General features: G+C 46.5%; 1 long non-coding RNA gene across 1 annotated transcript in view; it reads left to right on the top strand.

Moving 5' to 3' along the window:
* Positions 1-13,162, top strand: part of LOC134911464 (uncharacterized) — a 93,897-nt gene extending 80,735 nt beyond the window's left edge. Inside the window, exons 3-5 of the long non-coding RNA XR_010176596.1 lie at positions 3,553-3,765; positions 3,858-3,981; positions 12,979-13,162. This is a non-coding gene — a long non-coding RNA (uncharacterized LOC134911464). The remainder of the gene's footprint in view (positions 1-3,552; positions 3,766-3,857; positions 3,982-12,978) is intronic.
* Positions 13,163-25,232: the final 12,070 nt, after the last annotated feature.

The raw sequence follows: 25,232 nt of genomic DNA on the forward strand, positions 1-25,232 counted from the left end.
GCAATCCTGATTACATGGAATGAGATCATCCTGAGAGGACATATCCTCTGCAGCATATGACACAGAGTCTCTGGACATAGCTAAATGGAGACCCCAGACACACAGGGGAGGATAGACAGAGTTTCACACCCAAGAATGGCGAGATACAGAGATTGGAGCCAACCCACACACAGCGCTTTCAAGGTATAGGGAGACCCCAACCAGCGCTGACTGTGCACCTTAATGGGTTACACAGTCTGTACACAGCCCCCCCCCCCCCCCCCCCTACAACCCCCTGGTACCGTAAGAGATAGCTGGAGTTGATATAGAGGGACTGCTCTTCACTGACTGCGTTTCTGCAGGCATGAAAATGGCGCTGAACGATGCTGGGTCCACTTTGAGAAGCTCCACCCCCTTTATGGTGCTGTCTTCCCTTTGTTCTGGAGATTATACTGGCCTGAGGAATCATGCTGGTAGCGATCCTGGGACACTGACAGGCTTAGAGGTCAGTGTAGGGTGTAGGCGCTGGCTCAGGGCACCCCTCACAGCGCAGCACTATGTACCGCTTAGTCCCGGAGCGCAGTTAGTACTGCGCTCCATACCCTGTTGCCGTCATCTTCACACTGGCTCCCCGCTTGCTAGGGGGGCCGGTGACTGACTCGCCACTGATCTTCTGGCTCTGTAAGGGGGTGGCGTCATGCTGCCGGGGTGAGCGATCCCCTGTGGCGGGGAACGTTCGATCCCCTCAGGAGCTCAGTGTCCTGTCAGCAGAGATAGTGGCTCAGACCCCGCAGGGCGGACACTACTCCCCTCCTTAGTCCCACGAAGCAGGGAGGCTGTTGCCAGCAGCCTCCCTGTAAAATAATAAACTCTAAAAATAAACTTTTACCAGAGAAGCTCTGTACAGCTCCCCTAGCTGTGACCGGCTCTTCTGGGCACATTTTCTAAACTGAGTCTGGTAGGAGAGGCATATAGGTAGGAGCCAGCCCACACTCTCCAACTCTTAACATGCCAATGGCTCCTAGCGGACCCATCTACACCCATGGTACTAATGAGGACCCCAGCATCCTCTAGGACGTAAAAGAAATACTGGCTGCTTTATTTTTACACTGCAATTTAGATTTCAGTTTGAACACACCCCACTCGAATCTAACGCTCTATGGCCCTCATTCCGAGTTGTTCGCTCGGTATTTTTCATCGCATCGCAATGAAAATCCGCTTAGTACGCATGCGCAATGTTCGCACTGCGACTGCGCCAAGTAACTTTGCTATGTAGAAAGTAATTTTACTCACGGCTTTTTCATCGCTCCGGCGATCGTAATGTGATTGACAGGAAATGGGTGTTACTGGGCGGAAACACGGCGTTTCAGGGGCGTGTGGCTGAAAACGCTACCGTTTCCGGAAAAAACGCAGGAGTGGCCGGAGAAACGGTGGGAGTGCCTGGGCGAACGCTGGGTGTGTTTGTGACGTCAAACAGGAACGACAAGCACTGAACTGATCGCACAGGCAGAGTAAGTCTGAAGCTACTCTGAAACTGCTAAGTAGTTAGTAATCGCAATATTGCGAATACATCGGTCGCAATTTTAAGAAGCTAAGATTCACTCCCAGTAGGCGGCGGCTTAGCGTGTGTAACTCTGCTAAATTCGCCTTGCGACCGATAAACTCGGAATGAGGGCCAATGCACATGTTATATCTGCCCCCCCCCCCCCCCCCCCCCCCCCCTGCAGTGCACATGGTTTTGCCTAACTGCTAACAAATTTGCTGCTGCGATTAACTCTGAATTAGGCCCCATGTGGTTTAAGATACGTGGGCAAGAATAAGAGGGGGTTAAAAATCAGAATCTTAGAACATGCTCGTAATATAAAGAACCGGTTTCTGAATCATAGTATCCCACTCCACTTTGCTGTATGCCACAATGCGGACCCAAATTTGTTGAGATTTATAGGGATTGAACATGTGGTCGCCAGTAAAGATGGTGGTAATAGGGAGGGACAACTACTTAAACGTGAGACTCTCTGGAGTCTTTCGCTTGATACTCTGATCAATAGGGGGTTAAATGAAAATTATGAAATTACTCCGTTAATTAGGGAAAGATAAGTACTGGCTTTTTTAGAGGTGTGTTTCCCTTTAAAATGATTAGAGTATGTAAAACTGTACTAATGAACCCTCTTAAAAAATGTTCTAGAATCATGGATCATTGGCCCTCATTCCGAGTTGATCGGTCGCAAGGCGAATTTAGCAGAGTTACACACGCTAAGCCGCCGCCTACTGGGAGTGAATCTTAGCTTCTTAAAATTGCGACCGATGTATTCGCAATATTGCGATTACTAACTACTTAGCAGTTTCAGAGTAGCTCCAGACTTACTCTGCCTGTGCGATCATTTCAGTGCTTGTCGTTCCTGGTTGACGTCACAAACACACCCAGCGTTCGCCCAGGCACTCCCACCGTTTCTCCGGCCACTCCTGCGTTTTTTCCGGAAACGGTAGCGTTTTCAGCCACACGCCCCTGAAACGCCGTGTTTCCGCCCAGTAACACCCATTTCCTGTCAATCACATTACGATCGCCGGAGCGAAGAAAAAGCCGTGAGTAAAAATACTATCTTCATAGTAAAGTTACTTGGCGCAGTCGCAGTGCGAACATTGCGCATGCGTACTAAGCGGGTTTTCACTGCGATGCGATGAAAAATACCGAGCGAACAACTCGGAATGAGGGCCATTGTCTGAGTTGTACGATTATCCTTACCTCTGTATTACTGCTTTTATCTTTGTTGAATGCGCTGAGTAATAGGGATCAGCCACAATAGTAACTGCTATGTAATAAAAAGTATCTATTGTGTCTAAAAGCTATTGTGCCTGTGAAACTGGTTAAAAATGCTACAGATGTGTTTGCTATGTCTGGAAGTACCATACACTGTCAGGTATTTGAATAATAGTGTTGTGAGCAACGTACTTTGCTGCCTTAGTGTTGACAGATGTTATGATGAAAAGATAGTCTCTGTGTATATTTAATTAATTATATCCTTTTTTTTTTTTAACTGATATATTATTTGGCAATTATGTATGTATATTTTTATGTTTTTAATTATGATGTAAATCATGTATATGATATTTATTTTTAAGGAAAGTATTTTACTTTTGATCACAAGCTGTTTAAGGATACTATGTTTTAGCTGTCCTGACAATTAGTAGAAGGTGGCTATTCTATGTAAGACTCTGGCTATATAAACCAGGTGCTGCGTCTGGCAGGCCATCAAAGTGTGATACGAAAAGCGTTGGAGCATGCCCTGTCAGATGCTCTGCTTCTCCAACAAGCTTCTGTTCCAGCCGGTTCCCCTGGCGCGGTGTCCCGATGAGTCATGGCTGCAGCTGAAAGCCGGCAGCGCGGTGTGAGGTCCCGGGCAGTGGTATGCAGTTTGCGTGATTGGAATTGTATTATATCATGTGGTAATCAGCCCACACCGTTTGTTACATGGTACGAGTCTCATTCACATGAGTTACCTGTACTGAGATACTGTTTTAAACTTTATTAATAATAATTTGCACGATGAGCGCACTCTCCTTCTTTGTATTCAGAATCTCATCTTCTCCAGAAGTCCGGAGCAATTCTTTGGAGAGGTGCAGCGGTAGAATAAGGACTACCTGTGCTACAGCCCAGAGGTGGCATCTGTGGACTGGGATTTTATCTAACTATCACAGAAGACATTGAGCTACACACCAGCGCACCTGTACACCCGATTCCTGAAAATTGTATTTATATATATATATATATATATATGACAACGGCAGGTGCGGCACTCCAAGCGACGGGAAAAAAGCAACTCTTTAAGTCCTTGTGATAGACAACGTTTCAATGCTGTTTATTTGTGCATTTTCATCAGGTCAAAGAATACAAACAAATGTGCTTACCTATATAGTGCATGCAGACGCCGTCACCACGCTTCCGGAACACAGGCACCCGCCAGGTCCGTTGGCGCACCCACATGACGTCATCAACCAAGGCTGGTAACTATGGTGACAGTAGTACACAAACTGGTATGCATAGTGTGATAATACAATCGTGCAGGCAGGACACAGTTATGTCAATCTAAATATGTAGAATCCTGGCTGCACATAGCACATAAAGGCTCCCTAGTCTCTAAACAAACCTAGATCATTAGAAACCATAACAAACATTTTAAAGGCGTATTACCACTGGATTAGCCACATACAAAGGTAAGCTTACAAGAATGCATTGAGCCCTAACTGTTCATTAAGGCCTCTAGGGTAAAGGGTACCCAAACGGTGAATCCACCTAGATTCAAGTTGAAGTAGTTTAAGACCCCTGTCACCCCCCCGGAGAAGAGGGGGGACATGGTCTATCATACGGTAACGTAGTGTCACCAGCGGATGGCGTGCCACAGAAAAATGTCGGGCGACCGGCTGGTCACTTGATCCTTTAGCAATCGCTGCTTTAATGGCCGACCGGTGGGCTGCCATACGTTCCTTGAACATTCTTTCAGTTTTGCCTACGTATGACAGCCCACACGGACATAACAACTGATAAACAACGAACTTAGACGAGCACGTCAAGGTATAGTTAATTGTCAAAGGTTGACCCGTCAGTGGATGCTGAAAGGTTTTTCCACTAATCAGAAATTGGCATGTGGTGCAAGTGCATCTAATGCACCCTCTTGCGTTAGCCTGTACTAGACGCTGTGGACTGGGAGAAATAATAAGAATTTACTTACCGATAATTCTATTTCTCGTAGTCCGTAGTGGATGCTGGGGACTCCGTCAGGACCATGGGGATTAGCCGCTCCGCAGGAGACAGGGCACAAAAGTAAAAGCTTTAGGATCAGGTGGTGTGCACTGGCTCCTCCCCCCATGACCCTCCTCCAAGCCTCAGTTAGGATACTGTGCCCGGACGAGCGTACACAATAAGGAAGGATTTTGAATCCCGGGTAAGACTCATACCAGCCACACCAATCACACTGTACAACCTGTGATCTGAACCCAGTTAACAGCATGATAACAGCGGAGCCTCTGAAAAGATGGCTCACAACAATAATAACCCGATTTTTGTAACAATAACTATGTACAAGTATTGCAGACAATCCGCACTTGGGATGGGCGCCCAGCATCCACTACGGACTACGAGAAATAGAATTATCGGTAAGTAAATTCTTATTTTCTCTGACGTCCTAAGTGGATGCTGGGGACTCCGTCAGGACCATGGGGATTATACCAAAGCTCCCAAACGGGCGGGAGAGTGCGGATGACTCTGCAGCACCGAATGAGAGAACTCCAGGTCCTCCTCAGTCAGGGTGTGCCCCTGACCAAGTATCAGCTCGGCAAAGTTGTAAAGCCGAGACCCCTCGGGCAGCCGCCCAAGATGAGCCCACCTTCCTTGTGGAATGGGCATTTACATATTTTGGCTGTGGCAGGCCTGCCACAGAATGTGCAAGCTGAATTGTACTACACATCCAACTAGCAATCGTCTGCTTAGAAGCAAGAGCACCCAGTTTGTTGGGTGCATACAGGATAACAGCAAGTCAGTTTTCCTGACTCCAGCCGTCCTGGAAACTATATTTTCAGGGCCCTGACAACATCTAGCAACTTGGAGTCCTCCAAGTCCCTAGTAGCCGCAGGTACCACAATAAGCTGGTTCGGGTGAAACACTGACACCACCTTAGGGAGAAACTGGGGATGAGTCCGCAGCTCTGCCCTGTCCGAATGGACAATCAGATATGGGCTTTTTTTGAGACAAACGCCGCCAATTCTGACACTCGCCTGGCCGAGGCCAGGGCCAACAGCATGGTCACTTTCCCTGTGAGATATTTCAAATCCACAGATTTGAGCTGTTTAAACCAATGTGATTTTAGGAATCCCAGAACTACGTTGAGATCCCACAGTGCCACTGGAGGCACAAAAGGGGGTTGTATATGCAGTACTCCCTTGACAAACTTCTGGACTTCAGGAACTGAAGCCAATTCTTTCTGGAAGAAAATCGACAGGGCCGAAATTTGAACCTTAATGGACCCCAATTTGAGGCCCATAGACACTCCTGTTTGCAGGAAATGCAGGAAACGACCGAGTTGAAATTTCTTCATGGGGCCTTCCTGGCCTCACACCACGCAACATATTTTCGCCACATGTGGTGATAATCTTGTGCGGTCACCTCCTTCCTGGCTTTGACCAGGGTAGGAATGACCTCTTCCGGAATGCCTTTTTCCCTTAGGATCCGGCGTTCAACCGCCATGCCGTCAAACGCAGCCGCGGTAAGTCTTGGAACAGACATGGTACTTGCTGAAGCAAGTCCCTTCTTAGCGGCAGAGGCCATGAGTCCTCTGTGAGCATCTCTTGAAGTTCCGGGTACCAAGTCCTTCCTGGCCAATCCGGAGCCACGAGTATAGTTCTTACTCCTCTACGTCTTATAATTCTCAATACCTTGGGTATGAGAAGCAGAGGCGGGAAGACATACACCGACTGGTACACCCACGGTGTTACCAGAACGTCCACAGCTATTGCCTGAGGGTCTTTTGACCTGGCGCAATACTTGTCCAGTTTTTTGTTCAGGCGGGACGCCATCATGTCCACCTTTGGTCTTTTCCAACAGTTCACAATCATGTGGAAGACTTCCCGATGAAGTCCCCACTCTCCCGGGTGGAGGTTGTGCTGAGGAAGTCTGCTTCCCAGTTGTCCACTCCCGGAATGAACACTGCTGACAGTGCTATCACATGATTTTCCGCCCAGCGAAAAATCCTTGCAGTTTCTGCCATTGCCCTCCTGCTTCTTGTGCCGCCCTGTCTGTTTACGTGGGCGACTGCCGTGATGTTGTCCCACTGGATCAATACCGGCTGACCTTGAAGCAGAGGTCTTGCTAAGCTTAGAGCATTGTAAATTGCCCTTAGCTCCAGTATATTTATGTGGAGAAAAATCTCCAGACTTGATCACACTCCCTGGAAATTTTTTCCCTGTGTGACTGCTCCCCAGCCTCTCAGGCTGGCCTCCGTGGTCACCAGCATCCAATCCTGAATGCCGAATCTGCGGCCCTCTAGAAGATGAGCACTCTGTAACCACCACAGGAGAGACACCCTTGTCCTTGGAGATAGGGTTATCCGCTGATGCATCTGAAAATGCGATCCGGACCATTTGTCCAGCAGATCCCACTGAAAAGTTCTTGCGTGGAATCTGCTGAATGGAATCGCTTCGTAATAAGCCACCATTTTTCCCAGGACTCTTGTGCAATGATGCACTGACACTTTTCCTGGTTTTAGGAGGTTCCTGACTAGCTCGGATAACTCCCTGGCTTTCTCCTCCGGGAGAAACACCTTTTTCTGGACTGTGTCCAGAACCATCCCTAGGAACAGCAGACGTGTCGTCGGAAACGGCTGCGATTTTGGATATTTAGAATCCACCCGTGCTGTCGTAGAACTACTTGAGATAGTGCTACTCCGACTTCCAACTGTTCTCTGGACCTTGCCCTTATCAGGAGATCGTCCAAGTAAGGGATAATTAAGACGCCTTTTCTTTGAAGAAGAATCATCATTTCGGCCATTACTTTGGTAAAGACCCGGGGTGCCGTGGACAATCCAAACGGCAGCGTCTGAAACTGATAGTGACAGTTCCGTACCACGAACCTGAGGTACCCTTGGAGAGAAGGGCAATTTGGGACATGGAGGTAAGCATCCTTGATGTCCAGGGACACCATATAGTCCCCTTCTTCCTGGTTCGCTATCACTGCTCTGAGTGACTCCATCTTGATTTGAACCTTTGTATGTAAGTGTTCAAAGATTTCCCATTTAGAATAGGTCTCACCGAGCCGTCTGGCTTCAGTACCACAATATAGTGTGGAATAATACCCCTTTCCTTGTTGTAGGAGGGGTACTTTGATTATCACCTGCTGGGAATACAGCTTGTGAATTGTTTCCAATACTGCCTCCCTGTCGGAGGAAGACGTTGGTAAAGCAGACATCAGGAGCCTGCGAGGGGGAGACGTCTCGAATTTCCAGTCTGTACCCCTGGGATACTACTTGTAGGATCCAGGGGTCCACTTGCGAGTGAGCCCACTACGCGCTGAAACTCTTGAGACGACCCCCCACCGCACTTGAGTCCGCTTGTACGGCCCCAGCGTCATGCTGAGGACTTGGCAGAAGCTGTGGAGGGCTTCTGTTCCTGGGAATGGGCTGCCTGCTGCAGTCTTCTTCCCTTTCCTCTATCCCTGGGCAGATATGACTGGCCTTTTGCCCGCTTGCCCTTATGGGGACGAAAGGACTGAGGCTGAAAAGACGGTGTCTTTTTCTGCTGAGATGTGACTTGGGGTAAAAAAGGTGGATTTTCCAGCTGTTGCCGAGGCCACCAGGTCCGATGGACCGACCCCAAATAACTCCTCCCCTTTATACGGCAATACTTCCATGTGCCGTTTGGAATCTGCATCACCTGACCACTGTCGTGTCCATAAACATCTTCTGGCAGATATGGACATCGCACTTACTCTTGATGCCAGAGTGCAAATATCCCTCTGTGCATCTCGCATATATAGAAATGCATCCTTTAAATGCTCTATAGTCAATAAAATACTGTCCCTGTCAAGGGTATCAATATTTTCAGTCAGGGAATCCGACCAAGCCACCCCAGCGCTGCACATCCAGGCTGAGGCGATCGCTGGTCGCAGTATAACACCAGTATGTGTGTATATACCTTTTTAGGATATTTTTCAGCCTCTCAGCTGGCTCCTTGAGGGCGGCCCTATCTGGAGACGGTACCGCCACTTGTTTTGATAAGCGTGTGAGCGCCTTATCCACCCTAAAGGGTGTTTCCCAACGCGCCCTAACTTCTGGCGGGAAAGGGTATACCGCCAATAATTTTCTATCGGGGGAAACCCACGCATCATCACACACTTCATTTAATTTATCTGATTCAGGAAAAACTACAGGTAGTTTTTTCACACCCCACATAATACCCTTCTTGTGGTACTTGTAGTATCAGAAATATGTAACACCTCCTTCATTGCCCTTAACATGTAACGTGTGGCCCTAAAGGAAAATACGTTTGTTTCTTCACCGTCGACACTGGAGTCAGTGTCCGTGTCTGTGTCGACCGACTGAGGTAAATGAGCGTTTTACAGCCCCTGACGGTGTTTGAGACGCCTGGACAGGTACTAATTTGTTTGCCGGCCGTCTCATGTCGTCAACCGACCTTGCAGCGTGTTGACATTATCACGTAATTCCTTAAATAAGCCATCCATTCCGGTGTCGACTCCCTAGAGAGTGACATCACCATTTCAGGCAATTGCTCCGCCTCCTCACCAACATCGTCCTCATACATGTCGACACACACATACCGACACACAGCACACACACAGGGAATGCTCTGATAGAGGACAGGACCCCACTAGCCCTTTGGGGAGACAGAGGGAGAGTTTGCCAGCACACACAAAAAACGCTATAATTATACAGGGACAACCTTTTATATAAGTGTTTTTCCCTTATAGCATTTTAATATATATATATATATATATATATATATCGCCAAATAAGTGCCCCCCCTCTCTGTTTTAACCCTGTTTCTGTAGTGCAGTGCAGGGGAGAGCCTGGGAGCCTTCCCACCAGCATTTCTGTGAGGGAAAATGGCGCTGTGTGCTGAGGAGAATAGGCCCCGCCCCCTTTTCGGCGGGCTTCTTCTCCCGTTTTTCTGAGACCTGGCAGGGGTTAAATACATCCATATAGCCCCCAGGGGCTATATGTGATGTATTTTTAGCCAGAATAAGGTACTATCATTGCTGCCCAGGGCGCCCCCCCCCCCAGCGCCCTGCACCCTCAGTGACCGCTGCTATGAAGTGTGCTGACAACAATGGCGCACAGCTGCAGTGCTATGCGCTACCTTATGAAGACTGAAGAGTCTTCTGCCGCCGTTTCTGGACCTTCACTTTTCGGCATCTGCAAGGGGGGTCGGCGGCGCGGCTCCGGGACGAACCCCAGGGTGAGACCTGTGTTCCGACTCCCTCTGGAGCTAATGGTGTCCAGTAGCCTAAGAAGCCAATCCATCCTGCACGCAGGTGAGTTCACTTCTCTCCCCTAAGTCCCTCGTAGCAGTGAGCCTGTTGCCAGCAGGACTTACTGAAAATAAAAAACCTAACAAACTTTTACTCTAAGCAGCTCTTTAGGAGAGCCACCTAGATTGCACCCTTCTCGGCCGGGCACAAAAATCTAACTGAGGCTTGGAGGAGGGTCATGGGGGGAGGAGCCAGTGCACACCACCTGATCCTAAAGCTTTTACTTTTGTGCCCTGTCTCCTGCGGAGCCGCTAATCCCCATGGTCCTGGCGGAGTCCCCAGCATCCACTTAGGACGTCAGAGAAATCTGCTTTAACCAGCATATCTCTGATGTTACGTCGTCTTGTATAGCATGACATTAGTTTAGTGTGGCTAAGATTTAGCTCTTGATCAGACTGAATGATATGCCATAATTTCTTGGATATGTGATTAATGCCACTGCTAGTGGGGCTAAATTGACCTACCCATGGGAAGATCCCTTTCTCATCTGATACTTTAGTTTTAGCCTGTAACAATTGTGGACGATCAATAGCTAAAGCTTTAAGTTTTGCTTGATGGAGTAAAGCTGCTGGGTAACCTCTAGCTAGAAATTTCTCGATCATACTGTTCATTTGAGTCTCAGCTACCACAGGGTCAGACGTAATACGGCGAACCCTCAGTAGCTGTGAGTAGGGCAAACCACGTTTAAGCTGAGTTGGGTGAAAACTTGAGTAGTGTAATAAGTTGTTCCTGTCAGTGGGTTTACTGTAAATGGATGTGTGAATACATCCATCAATAATGGAGATTTTAACATCCAAATAGTCCACTGACTGCATCCTCATATTATATGTGAGTTTGACCGGATGGTTACAGCTATTATGTGTCTCAATGATCTCAACTAAGCGTTCCTGGGTACCCTTCCATAAGATAAGTAAATCATCAATGTAACGACAGTACATGATGATATCTGATGCTACCTCAGGTTTGTCAAAAAATATATATATTCAAAAGTCACCGTACACCCTTTTGTTTCAAAAACTGTGCAGGAAATTAGAAAACTGAATACTCCAGTAAGGTATGGGTGAGGTGGGCTTTCTTTTAGAGTATGTACCGGACATGGGCGCCATCTTGAAAATTGGTCATCTTGAATCTAAGTCAGTTTTCCCATTCTGCACAATTTTTGAATCAAAAGGGTGTACTGCGACTTCTGAATATATATACGTCCACCTCTAGGACGTAAGAGAAATACTGGCTGCTTTATTTTTACACTGCAATTTAGATTTCAGTTTGAACACACCCCACTCAAATCTAACGCTCTATGTGCATGTTATACCTGCCCCCCCCCCCCCCTGCAGTGCACATGGTTTTGCACAACTGCTAACAAATTTCCTGCTGCGATGAACTCTGAATTAGGCCCCATGTGGTTTAAGATACGTGGGCAAGAATAAGAGGGCTAAAAATCAGAATCATAGAACATGCTCGTAATATAAAGAACCGGTTTCTGAATCATAGTATCCCACTTCACTTTGCTGTATGCCGCAATGCGGACCCAAATTTGTTGAGATTTATAGGGATTGAACATGTGGCCACCAGCAAAGATGGCGGTAATAGGGAGGAACAACTACTTAAATGTGAGACTCTCTGGAGTCTTTCGCTTGATACTCTGATCAATAGGCGGTTAAATGACAATTATGAAATTACTCCGTTTATTAGGGAAAGATAAGTACTGGCTTTTCTAGAGGTGTGTTTCCCTTTAAAATGATTAGAGTATGTAAAACTGTACTAATGAACCCTCTTAAAAAATGTTCTAGAATCATGGATCATTGTCTGAGTTGTACGATTATCCTTACCTCTGTATTACTGCTTTTACTTTGTTGAATGCGCTGAGTAATATGGATCAGCCACAATAGTAACGGCTATGTAATAAAAAGTATCTATTGTGTCTAAAAGCTATTGTGCCTGTGAAACTGGTTAAAAATGCTACAGATGTTTTTGCTATGTCTGGAAGTACCAAACACTGTCAGGTATTTGAATAATAGTGTTGTGAGCAACGTACTTTGCTGCCTTAGTGTTGACAGATGTTATGATGAAAAGATAGTCTGTGTATATTTACTTAATTATATCCTTTTTTTTTACTGATATATTATTTGGCAATTATGTATGTATATTTTTATGTTTTTCATTATGATGTAAATCATGTATTTGATATTTATTTTTAAGGAAAGTGTTTTCCTTTTGATCACAAGCTGTTGAAGGATACTGGGGGTAATTCTGAGTTGATCGCAGCAGGATTTTTGTTAGCAGTTGGGCAAAACCATGTGCACTGCAGGGGAGGCAGATATAACATGTCCAGAGAGAGATAGATTTGGGTGTAGTGAGTTAAATCTGCAATCTAAATTGCAGTGTAAAAATAAAGCAGCCAGTATTTTACCCTGCACAGAAACAAAATAACCCACCCAAATCTAACTCTCTCTGAAAATGTTATATCTGCCCCCCCTGCAGTGCACATGGTTTTGCCCAACTGCTAAAAAATTTCCTGCTGCGATCAACTTGGAATTACCCCCACTATGTTTTAGCTGTCCTGACAATTAGTAGAAGGTGGCTATTCTATGGAAGACTCTGGCTATATAAACCAGGTGCTGCGTCTGGCAGGCCATCTTCCTGACAAAGTGTGATACGAAACGCGTTGAAGCATGCCCTGTCAGATGCTCTGCTTCTCCAACAAGCTTCTGTTCCAGCCGGTTCCCCTAGCGCGGTGTCCCGATGAGTCATGGCTGCAGCTGAAAGCCGGCGGCGCGGTGTGAGGTCCTGGGCAGTGGTATGCAGTTTGCGTGATTGGAATTGTATTATATCATGTGGTAATTAGCCCACACCGTTTGTTACATGGTACGAGTCTCATTCACATGAGTTACCTGTACTGAGATACTGTTTTAAACTTTATTAATAATAATTTGCACGATGAGCACACTCTCCTTCTTTGTATTCAGAATCTCATCTTCTCCAGAAGTCCGGAGCAATTCTTTGGAGAGGTGCAGCGGTAGAATAAGGACTACCTGTGCTACAGCCCAGAGGTGGCATCTGTGGACTGGGATTTTATCCAACTATCACAGAAGACATTGAGCTACACACCAGCGCACCTGTATACCCGATTCCTGAAAATTATATATATATATATATATATATATATATATATATATATATATATATATATATATATATATTCAAAAGTGTGTGTATATATATATATATATATATATATATATATATTTATATTCAAAAGTGTGTGTGTGTATATGTGTATATATATATATATATATTCAAAAGTGTGTATATGTATGTATGTATATATACATACATACAATTTAGATCCGCGCACACTTTGTTTAGTCCAGAGTTTGTTAGGTCAAACACATGATGTGCCTGCTCTTCCACTCCTGCCAGGAGTCACAAATTTCTAGATAATAAAATAAGGAGAGCGTACCAGTGAATAATAGTAAAAAGTAACAATTTACTTGTGTAAATATCCACGTACATCAAGGTTCACATTCAAGCACTTAGCCACTTCTCCGATAACCTCCTCCGCAACGATGTAATTCAGTCAGTGGGGTATTTTTCCGGAGATGCCGTCTGCTCTGTCTCAGGCGGAAGACAGGATTCGTCTTGCACTTGTAATATATATATATTCAAAAGTCACCGTACACCCTTTTGTTTCAAAAACTGTGCAGAAAATGAGAAAACTGAATACTCCAGTAAGGTATGGGTGAGGTGGGCTTTCTTTTCGAGTATGTACCGGACATGGGCGCCATCTTGAAAATCGGTCATCTTGAATCTAAGTCAGTTTTCCCATTCTGCACAGTTTTTGAAACAAAAGGGTGTACTGCGACTTCTGAATCAAAAGGATGTACTGCGACTTCTGTGTGTGTGTATGTATATGTGTATATATATGTGTATATATATATATATATATATATATATATATATATATATATATATATATATATATATATATATATATATATATATATATATATATAGTGCTTGCAGATGGCTCTGGATGGTGTAAGGTGACTGTTACTTGGTGTGCGAGTCTTGAACGGTCCACATGGGACCGAGGTCGACGGACGTACTGGTTTGATCTTTTTCATATCCTCTTTACAAGCAAAACATTTGTTTACCAAAAAGCACTTTATGATGCTGCATATTTTATTGAAGAGTTTTTGCTGAGCCACCACCATCAATGTGATTCCACCTGAAATGCCCGTTGTTGGGTGAAAATAAAATTTATAAGACTTTTTTTCATATACCATGATTGATTGAGTGCCTCTTTTCCATGATATATATGACTGACTGACTGTTTTATTAGGTACACCTTACAAGCACTAGAAAGTTGATTAAGAGGGTAATGGGCACAGCATTGCCGATGGTTTGCCGAAAGTAAAAATAAAACAAAATAATAATTAGCACATTTGCTCAAAGCTTTTTCTGGCAGTAGAAAAACTAGGACGACTAGTGTGGAGTCCCCCTGAAAAAGCTACCACCGGCACTAAGCTTTGATGGCAGAGGTACACTGTGCTTTAAATACTTAGAATTTCAGCTGAGCTGTATAGCTATTTTAGCAAACTGTACAGATTTTCTATTGTTTGTATGTACAAAGCTTTGTGAATTCAGTGCTGTTTCACCTAGAAATCCAGCACCCAAATTGGAAATTACATTTAATAAGGCAGAGTGATGGCAATGTATACCACTCTCAGACTGACAAATATTTCCCGGGTTATTGCACATGAACGCGCATCAACCTGGGAATTTGCTCAGTGTGAAAGGATACTGAAAGAATATCCCGTGTTGAGCGTCCCGGCATTTCATCCCAGGTCTCGATCTGGGTTGAATCCGGAATCGACCTGGGATGCAGAGCAGTGTGAATGGGCCCTACCCGGTATTCAGTACATGGGACTGTTAAAAGGCTTCTTATTGGAGCTTTCTTGGGCTCAGAAAAGATGATGTCATCACCCAGAGCCCGGGAAAGTGGAGAAGCCCTGGAAGAGGAGACAGGCAATATGGCGACATGGACAGATCAAGAAATCACGGAGCTGCTCAGCATAAGAGGGGAGGATAAAATAAAGAGACCGATAACAGGCACAGTGAAGGATGCCATTGTTTATTAGAACATTGCAAAGCTGCTTAAAGCCAGAGGAATTATCCATACACTACAGCAAGTTGTTAATAAAATGAAGACTCTGAAAAAGCAGTTCTTGAAGGTGCTTCGTGAGCCAGAAAAATTTCCATTTCTAATGACATATATATGAATTTGCAGGGATTTCCTGGGATCAGTGTAAACGGGGCTGTCCCGGGTCTATCCCAGGTCTAAGTGCAGTGTGAAAGGGGTCATTTCCGGGATGCGTCCAGGAAAACATTCCCGGGTGTGACCCGGCTCGGTCAGTCTGAAAGGGGTATTAGTCTGTTTGTGGAGTACCCCCAAGTCAACAGAGTAAAATACTCTTAAGTCTTAGGACTACTGGAAAAAAAACCCCATCAGTAGGAATAGATTGCTTTAATATGAAGAGTATTACACGATAAATACCAATCAACCACAAGTTTCTAGCTGTTGCAAATTCTAATTTAGTGAAGAAAGTATTAAGACCACTGGGTTCAAATTGCAAGGAATATATGTAAATTTTGTTTCAACTGTTTCAACACAAGCCACATTATTATATGGATTCCTAATGTTCTAACACAGGGCTTTACAAATCTGTGCGCCAGTTTGCCATGGCAAATACATTTTTTTGAAGAGCAAGCTGTTGTGAAAAAAAAAAAGCTAATAGTGAAAAGAAAAATAGGAATTTTAATACATAACGGTAATTCCTTTTCTCCTAGTCCATAGTGGATACTGGGGTTTTGTACGTTAGAACCATGGGGTATAGATCGGGTCCACTGGAGCCTGGCACTTTAAAAACTTTTAGTGTGTGCGTGCTCCTCCCCCTATGCCTCTTCTATCAGACTCAGTCTACGAAACTGCCCAAGGAGATGGACATAATCTGAGAGAACAAAACAACAGCAGTGAGGCAATAAGCCAACACAACCATAAACTAAAGGAGGGCGCTAACCAGAACAGAGGATAGCAACAACAACCTAACCAGGATAGCACAGCTATACCAACAACAGAAGAAGACCGTAACATCGGTCCAACCAAAAACTTACAAAGGTAAGCAGGAACGAAGCACTGAGGCGGGCGCCCAGTACCCACTACGGACTAGAAGAAAAGGAATTACCGGTAGGTATTAAATTCCTATTTTCTCTTACGTCCTAGTGGATACTGGGGTCTTGTACTTTAGTACCATGGGGAAGTCCCAAAGCTCCCAACCGGGCGGGAGAGTGCTGAGAACCCTGCAAAACCACCTGACCAAACTGAAGGTCATCCTTGGCCAAGGTATCAAACCTATAGAATTTAACAAACGTGTTCAAACCAGACCAAGTTGCAGCTATGCACAATTGTAGGGCCGAGATACCCCAGGCAGCCGCCCAGGAGGACCCCACCGGCCTCGTCGAGTGGGTCTGAATAGACATCGGCAAGGGCAGAGCCGCTGACGTATAGGCCTGTTGAATGGTCAACCTGAGCCAACGAGCAATACATTGCTTAGAAGCTGGCCGACCAATCTTGGAGGCATCATAAAGGACAAACAGCGAGTCATATTTCCGATGACGTGCCGTCCTTTTGATATAAATCTTCAGAGCCCTGACCACATCCAAGGACTCGGGGCCCACCGAAGCATCAGACAATACTGGAACCACAATAGGCTGGTTCACGTGAAAGGCAGACACCACTTTAGGCAAAAACTGAGGACGGGTCCGAAGTTCCACTCTGTCTTCATGAAAAATCAAGAAAGGGCCTTTTACAGGAAAAGGCCCCTAATTCAGAGACACGTCTGGCAGACGTCAATGCCAATAACATCACCGTCTTACAGGTAAGAAATTTCAACTCCACCCTATGTAAGGGTTCAAATCAATCCGATTGGAGAAAGGACAGAGACACAGTGAGATCCCACAGAGCCGTGGGAGGAACAAAGGGTGGTTGCATATGAAGAACTCCCTTCAGGAAAGTCTGTACTTCTGGTAACAGGGCAAGCTGTTTCTGGAAGAAAATAGAGAGCGCCGAAATCTTGACTTTAATGGAGCATAGACGTAGGCCCATATCCACTCCCGCTTGTAGGAAATGCAGAAAACGATCAAGTTTAAACTCCACAGGAGAAACCTTTCTACTTTCACACCAGGAAACATACTTTTTCCAGATACGATGATAGTGGTTTGACGTAACCATCTTCCTGGCCTGGACCATGGTGGAAATAACCTGAGAGGGTAGACTTTTTTTGCTAGAATCTCCCTCTCAACTTCCAAGCCGTCAAACGTAGCCACTGTAAGTCTGGATAGACGAACGGACCTTGCTGAAGAAGATCTTTTTGGAGCGGCAGAGGCCAGGGATCTTCCAGAGACATGGTCAGGAGGTCTGAGTACCACGCCCGTCGAGGCCAATCTAAGGCAATTAGATTTACCTGAACGCTTTCGTTTCTTAGTTTTTTTGAGAACCCTTGGGATTAGCGGTAGCGGAGGGAACAGGTACACAAACTGGTACATCCACTGTGTCGTCAGTGCGTCCACGGCTACAGCCTGCAGATCCCTCGTTCTGGAACAGTAACAGCATAGCTTCTTGTTGAGTCAAGAAGCCATCAGATCTATCTGTGGACAGCCCCACCGGTGAATTAACTGTTGGAACACCGTGGGATGTAGGCCCCATTCCTCCGGATGGAGGTCGTGACTGCTGAGGAAGTCCGCTTCCCAATTGTCGACTCCAGGAATGAATATGGCAGAGATGGCCCTTTCGTTCGCCTCCGCCCAGAGGAGGATCTTCGACATCTACCGAATCGCCGCTCTGCTTCTTGTTCCCCGTTGTCGGTTGATGCATGCCACTGCCGTGGCATTGTCCAACTGAACCTGGATTGCCTGATCCTTCAGGAGATGAGAGCTGCAGAAGAGCATTGTAAACTGCTCCAAGTTCCAGAATGTTTTTTGGTTGGGCAGATTCTTGTCATGACCAAATCCCCTGAAACTGGGCCCCTTGGGTCACAGCCCCCCAGTAAAATCCACGGGTGGATATTGAAACTCAAGGTGAGGAACCTGTATCCACCATAAGAGTGTAATCCAGGCTTGCGGGGACAACTTAACTTCCTGATGCATGCGAAGGTGAGACCCTGACCATTTGTCCAGCAGATCCAGCTGAAATGGTCGGGCATGAAATCTGCCGTATTGGATTGCCTCGTAAGCAGCCACCATATCTTGCCCAGTAATCGGATGAAAAGATGTATGGATACCTTACAAGGACCGAGCATGGAGCGAACCATAGCCTGGATAGTCAAGGCTTTGTGCCTCGGGAGAAACCCCTTTTGAGACACAGTATTGAGTATCATTCCCAGGAACTGAAGACGTTAGGTCGGTTCCAGTGTGTTCAAAGATGAATGGAATGAAACAGAATGTATCACCTTCAATGAATTGCTCTAGATGAAGTGTGAACTGTTTGCTGTGAACATAATGAGATGGCCGCACACATTTCCTATAAAGACTTACTTATGTTCATTGCTGGGTAAAGCATGTAATAAGAATAATTTAATTTATATATGGCTTTTCTCAGGACTTAAGGTGCTTTACAGACAGTATGAACAAAAAACAGAGGTTTACATTTTTATAAAATACAGAAGCCATATATATATATAATAAAAATGTACGGCTGCCATTTTGGGTAATCCGTTCCAAGCATTATTTATCATGTTCACGAAGGATCCAAGTGAGGTAGCCATTGAATGCACACTATATAGAATTACACTGGGCAGAATCGGCAATGCCTGGAATGGATTATATACAATGGGTGAGAGAAATAATGAGAGATCCTTGCAAAATCATTAAACCTCTACATTGTTAATTCTGCACAATATCAGACCAGGCAGCCATGTTGACCACACTACACTGATTACACTGCGCCATAAGAAACAAATGTAAATACAAAGATGAAAATAAGATTTTACTCACCGGTAAATCTATTTCTCGTAGTCCGTAGTGGATGCTGGGGACTCCGTAAGGACCATGGGGAATAGACGGGCTCCGCAGGAGACTGGGCATTCTAAGAAAGATTTAGTACTACTGGTGTGCACTGGCTCCTCCCTCTATGCCCCTCCTCCAGACCTCGGTTAAGGAAACTGTGCCCGGAAGAGCTGACATTATAAGGAAAGAATTTTGGAATCCAGGGTAAGACTCATACCAGCCACACCAATCACACCGTATAACTTGTGATAAACTTACCCAGTCAACAGTATGAACCACAACAGAGCATCAACAATGGATGCCCATATAACATAACCCTTTATTAAGCAATAACTATATACACGTATTGCAGAAAGTCCGCACTTGGGACGGGCGCCCAGCATCCACTACGGACTACGAGAAATAGATTTACCGGTGAGTAAAATCTTATTTTCTCTAACGTCCTAGTGGATGCTGGGGACTCTGTAAGGACCATGGGGATTATACCAAAGCTCCCAAACGGGCGGGAGAGTGCGGATGACTCTGCTGCACCGAATGGGCAAACACAAGGTCCTCCTCAGCCAGGGTATCAAACTTGTAGAACTTAGCAAATGTGTTTGTACCCGACCAAGTAGCTGCTCGGCAAAGCTGTAACGCCGAGACCCCTCGGGCAGCCGCCCAAGAAGAGCCCACTTTCCTTGTGGAATGGGCTTTCACCGATTTTGGATGCGGCAAACCAGCCGCAGAATGAGCCTGCTGAATCGTGCTACAGATCCAGCGAGCAATGGTTTGCTTTGAAGCAGGAGCACCCAGCTTGTTGGATGCATACAGGATAAACAGCGAGTTAGTCTTCCTGACTCCAGTCGTCCTGGCTACATAGATCTTCAAAGCCCTGACTACATCAAGCAACTTGGAATCCTCCAAGTCACGAATAGCCGCAGGCACCAGAATAGGTTGGTTCAAATGAAAAGATGACACCACCTTCGGCAGAAATTGCGGACGAGTCCGTAATTCTGACACACGCCTAGCCGAAGCTAAGGCCAATAGCATGACCACCTTCCACGTGAGATACTTTAGCTCCACGGTCTTAAGTGGCTCAAACCAGTGGGATTTCAGGAAACCCAACACCACGTTGAGATCCCAAGGTGCCACTGGTGGCACAAAAGGGGGCTGAATATGCAGCACTCCCTTAACAAATGTCTGAACTTCAGGAAGAGAAGCCAGTTCCTTTTGAAAGAAAATGGATAGGGCCGAAATCTGGACCTTTATGGACCCCAACTTCAGGCCCATAGTCACTCCAGACTGTAGGAAGTGCAGGAACCGGCCCAGCTGGAATTCCTCTGTAGGGGCCTTCCTGGCCTCACACCAGGCAACATATTTTCGCCATATACGGTGATAGTGTCTTGCGGTCACGTCCTTCCTAGCCTTTATCAGCGTAGGAATAACTTCTTTCCGCTAGGATCCTGCGTTCAACCGCCATGCCGTCAAACGCAGCCGCGGTAAGTCTTGGAACAGACAGGGCCCCTGTTGCAACAGGTCCTGTCTGAGAGGCAGAGGCCATGGGTCCTCCTGTGAGCATTTCTTGCAGTTCCGGGTACCAAGTCCTTCTTGGCCAATCCGGAACAATGAGTATTGTTCTCATTCCTCTTTTTCTTACGATTCTCAGCACCTTGGGTATGAGAGGAAGAGGAGGAAACACATAGACCGACTGGAACACCCACAGTGTTACCAGTGCGTCCACAGCTATCGCCTGAGGGTCTCTTGACCTGGCGCAATACCTTTTGTAGCTTTTTGTTGAGACGGGACACCATCATGTCCACCTGTGGCAGTTCCCATCGATTTGTAATCTGAGTGAAGACTTCGTGATGAAGTCCCCACTCTCCCGGGTGGAGGTCGTGCCTGCTGAGGAAGTCTGCTTCCCAGTTGTCCACTCCCGGAATGAACACTGCTGACAGTGCATGCACGTGATTCTCCGCCCAATGAAGAATCCTGGTGGCTTCCGCCATTGCCACTCTGCTTCTTGTGCCGCCCTGGCGGTTTACATGAGCCACTGCGGTGATGTTGTCTGACTGAATCAGCACCGGTTGGTTGCGAAGCAGAGGCTCCGCTTGACTCAGGGCGTTGTATATGGCCCTTAGTTCCAGGATATTTATGTGCAGACAAGCCTCCTGACTTGACCACAACCCTTGGAAGTTTCTTCCCTGACTGACTGCCCCCCACCCTCGGAGGCTCGCATCCGTGGTCACCAGGACCCAGTACTGTATGCCGAACCTGCGGCCCTCGAGAAGGTGAGCACTCTGTAGCCACCACAGAAGAGACACCCTGGCCCTCGGGGACAGGGTGATCAGCCGATGCATCTGAAGATGCGATTCGGACCACTTGTCCAACAGATCGCACTGAAAGATCCTCGCATGGAACCTGCTGAAGGGAATGGCTTCGTATGATGCCACCATCTTTCCCAGGACTCGCGTGCAGCGATGCACCGACACCTGTATCGGTTTTAAGAGGTCTCTGACTAGAGTCACGAGCTCTTGAGCCTTCTCCGCCGGGAGAAACACCTTCTTCTGGTCCGTGTCCAGAATCATGCCCAGAAAAGGCAGACGCGTTGTAGGAATCAGCTGCGACTTTGGGATATTCAGAATCTAGCCGTGCTGTTGCAACATTTCCTGAGAGTGTGCTACGCTGATCAGCAACTGCTCTCTGGACCTCGCCTTTATGAGGAGATCGTCCAAGTATGGGATAATTGTGACTCCTTGCTTTCGAAGGAGCACCATCATTTCTGCCATTACCTTGGTAAATATTCTCGGTGCCGTGGAGAGCCCAAACGGCAACGTCTGGAATTGGTAATGACAGTCCTGTACCACAAATCTGAGGTACTCCTGATGAGGTGGATAAATGGGGACATGCAAGTAAGCATCGTTGATGTCCAGAGACACCATAAAATCCCCCTCTTCCAGGCTTGCAATGACCGCTCTGAGCGATTCCATTTTGAACTTGAATCTTTTCAGATAAATGTTCAGGGACTTTAAATTCAATATGGATCTGACCGAACCGTCCGGTTTCGGTACCACAAACATTGTGGAATAGTATCCTCTTCCTTGTTGAAGGAGGGGAACCTTTACCACCACCTGCTGGAGATATAACTAGTGAATTGCCGCTAACACTACTTCCCGTTCCATGGGGGAAGCTGGCAGGGCCGATTTGAGGTAACGGTGAGGGGGCATCACTTCGAATTCCAGCTTGTATCCCTGAGACACAATCTGTATAGCCCAGGGATCCACCTGTGAGCGAACCCACTGGTGGCTGAAATTTCGGAGACGAGCCCCCACCGCTCCTGGCTCCTGTGGAGCCCCAGCGTCATGTGGTGGATTTAGTGGAAGCCGGGGAGGACTTCTGTTCCTGGGAACTAGCTGTATGGTGCAGCTTCTTTCCTCTACCCCTGCCTCTGGCAAGAAAGGACGCACCTCTGACCTTCTTGCTTCTTTGTGATCGAAAGGACTGCATTTGGTAATACGGTGCTTTCTTAGGCTGTGAGGGAATATATGGCAAAAAATTTGACTTACCAGCCGTAGCTGTGGAAACTAGGTCCGAGAGGCCGTCCCCAAACAATTCCTCACCCTTGTAAGGTAAACCTCCATGTACTTTTTGGAGTTGGCATCACCTGTCCATTGCCGAGTCCACAGGACCCTTCTGGCAGAAATTGACATTGCATTTATTCTAGAGCCCAGTAGGCAAATGTCCCTCTGGGCATCCCTCATATATAGGACAGTGTCTTTTATATGCCCCAGGGCCAGTGAAATGGTATCCTTGTCTAAGGTATCCATTTCCTCAGACAGATTATCTGTCCATGCTGCTACAGCACTACACATCCAGGCCGACGCAATTGCCGGCCTCAGTAGAGTACCTGAATGTGTATAAACAGACTTCAGGATACTTTCCTGCTTCCTATCTGCAGGATCCTTTAGGGTGGCCGTATCCTGTGACGGCAGGGCCCCCTTCTTAGATAAACGTGTCAGAGCTTTATCTACCCTAGGGGAGGATTCCCAGCGCACCCTGTCCGTTGGCGGGAAAGGGTACGCCATAAGTAACCTTTTGGAAATCAGCACTTTCCTATCGGGGGAATCCCACGCTTTTTCACATAATTCATTTAACTCATGTGAAGGGGGAAAAGTCACCTCTTGCTTTTTCTCCCCATACATATACACCCTTTTGTCATGGACAGGGTTTACCTCTGATATGTGCAAAATATCCTTCATTGCTATAATCATGTAGCGGATGGCTTTAGCCATTTCAGGCTGCAATTTTGCATCATCCTCATCGACACTGGAGTCAGAATCCATGTCGATATCTGTGTCAACAATTTTGGATAGTGGGTGCTTCTGAGACCCTGACGGCCTCTGCGCTGTAGGATCAGGCATGGGCTGAGACCCCGACTGTCCCAAGGCATCAGCTTTATCCAACCTTTTATGCAAGGAGTTTACATTATCGTTTAACACCTTCCACATATCCATCCAATCAGGTGTCGGTGCCGTCGGCGGAGACACGTCATTCATCTGCACTTGCTCTGCCTCCACATAGCCCTTTTTGTCAAACATGTCGACACACGCGTACCGACACACCACACACACAGGGGATGCTCTATATGAGGACAGGACCCCCACAAGGCCTTTTGGAGAGACAGAGAGAGAGTATGCCAGCACACACCCCAGTGCTATATGACCCAGGAATCACACAGTAACTTAGTGTTTACCCAGTAGCTGCTGTATATATGATTAATGCGCTAAATTTATGTGCCCCCCCTCTCTTTTTACCCTTTCTAGCGTGAGTCTGCAGGGGAGAGCCTGGGGAGCTTCCTCTCAGCGGAGCTGTGGAGAGAAAATGGCGCTGGTGAGTGCTGAGGAAGAAGGCCCCACCCCCTCAGCGGCGGGCTTCTGTCCCGCGATTTTGTGTGTAATTAATGGCGGGGGCTCATGCATATAACAGTGTCCAACTGTATATATGTTGCTTTTGCCAGGATGTACTTAATTGCTGCCCAGGGTGCCCCCCCCTGCGCCCTACAGTGACCAGAGTGTGTGGGCGCAATGGCGCACAGCTGCAGTGCTGTGCGCTACCTCATATGAAGACAGGAGTCTTCTGCTGCCGATTTTGACGTCTTCTTGCTTCAACCCGCCGGCTTCTGTCTTCTGGCTCTGCAAGGGGGACGGCGGCGCGGCTCCGGGCGACCAAGGTTAGGTTCCTGTGTTCGATCCCTCTGGAGCTAATGGTGTCCAGTAGCCTAAGAAGCGCAACCTAGCCGCAGTTAGTAGGTTTGCTTCTCTCCCCTCAGTCCCACGTAGCAGAGAGTCTGTTGCCAGCAGAAACTCTCTGAAAATAAAAAAACTTAATACTTTCTTATTAGCAAGATCAGGAGAGCTCACTAAAATGCACCCAGCTCTGTCCGGGCACAGATTCTAACTGAGGTCTGGGGGAGGGGCATAGAGGGAGGAGCCAGTGCACACCAGTAGTACTAAATCTTTCTTAGAGAGCCCAGTCTCCTGCGGAGCCCGTCTATTCCCCATGGTCCTTACGGAGTCCCCAGCATCCACTAGGACGTTAGAGAAATGAACAGTGAACTAAGAAAATACCCACTGCATAAATAGTTCAACCTGCCCTTGAAAGGGGATGTCGTTGGCATCCCGATGTACAGGATGCCGGCGGTCAGCAGACACTGGAATCCCTTACGCAAGTATGCTGGGAAGGGTTAGGGTTAGGCTGCGGGCAGTGGGGCGCACTATACAGGTTACAGTTGCAGGATAAGAAATGTATAGTAATGTAAAATGCAATTGAAAATTACAGAGAAAAGAAAAAAAAGAACAGGTGGTTGGAGTGGGTGGAGATAAGTAGGATTGGAAATTAAAAGGACAGAGGAGAAATGGTAGAGTAAGAAGTCCGTGATGCGGCAGTATGGAGAGACATGCAATATAGTCAGTATATAGCGAGTAAAAGTAAAAGGTAAAATAAACAAATAAAAAAAGAGATGCCATGCTTCAAAATGTATGATGACTAAATGCATTAAAACTAAAATGCCTGAAGGAGCCATTCGAGAAGATCCCATTAGATATTGTACAGTAAACAGGTGTACAAATGTACTTTGCAAATAATTTCTCAGCTCTGATGGATCACTATAGTCAAGCAGAGC

This window comes from Pseudophryne corroboree, chromosome 4, assembly GCF_028390025.1.
Source record: "Pseudophryne corroboree isolate aPseCor3 chromosome 4, aPseCor3.hap2, whole genome shotgun sequence".
NCBI classification, from domain to species: domain Eukaryota; kingdom Metazoa; phylum Chordata; class Amphibia; order Anura; family Myobatrachidae; genus Pseudophryne; species Pseudophryne corroboree.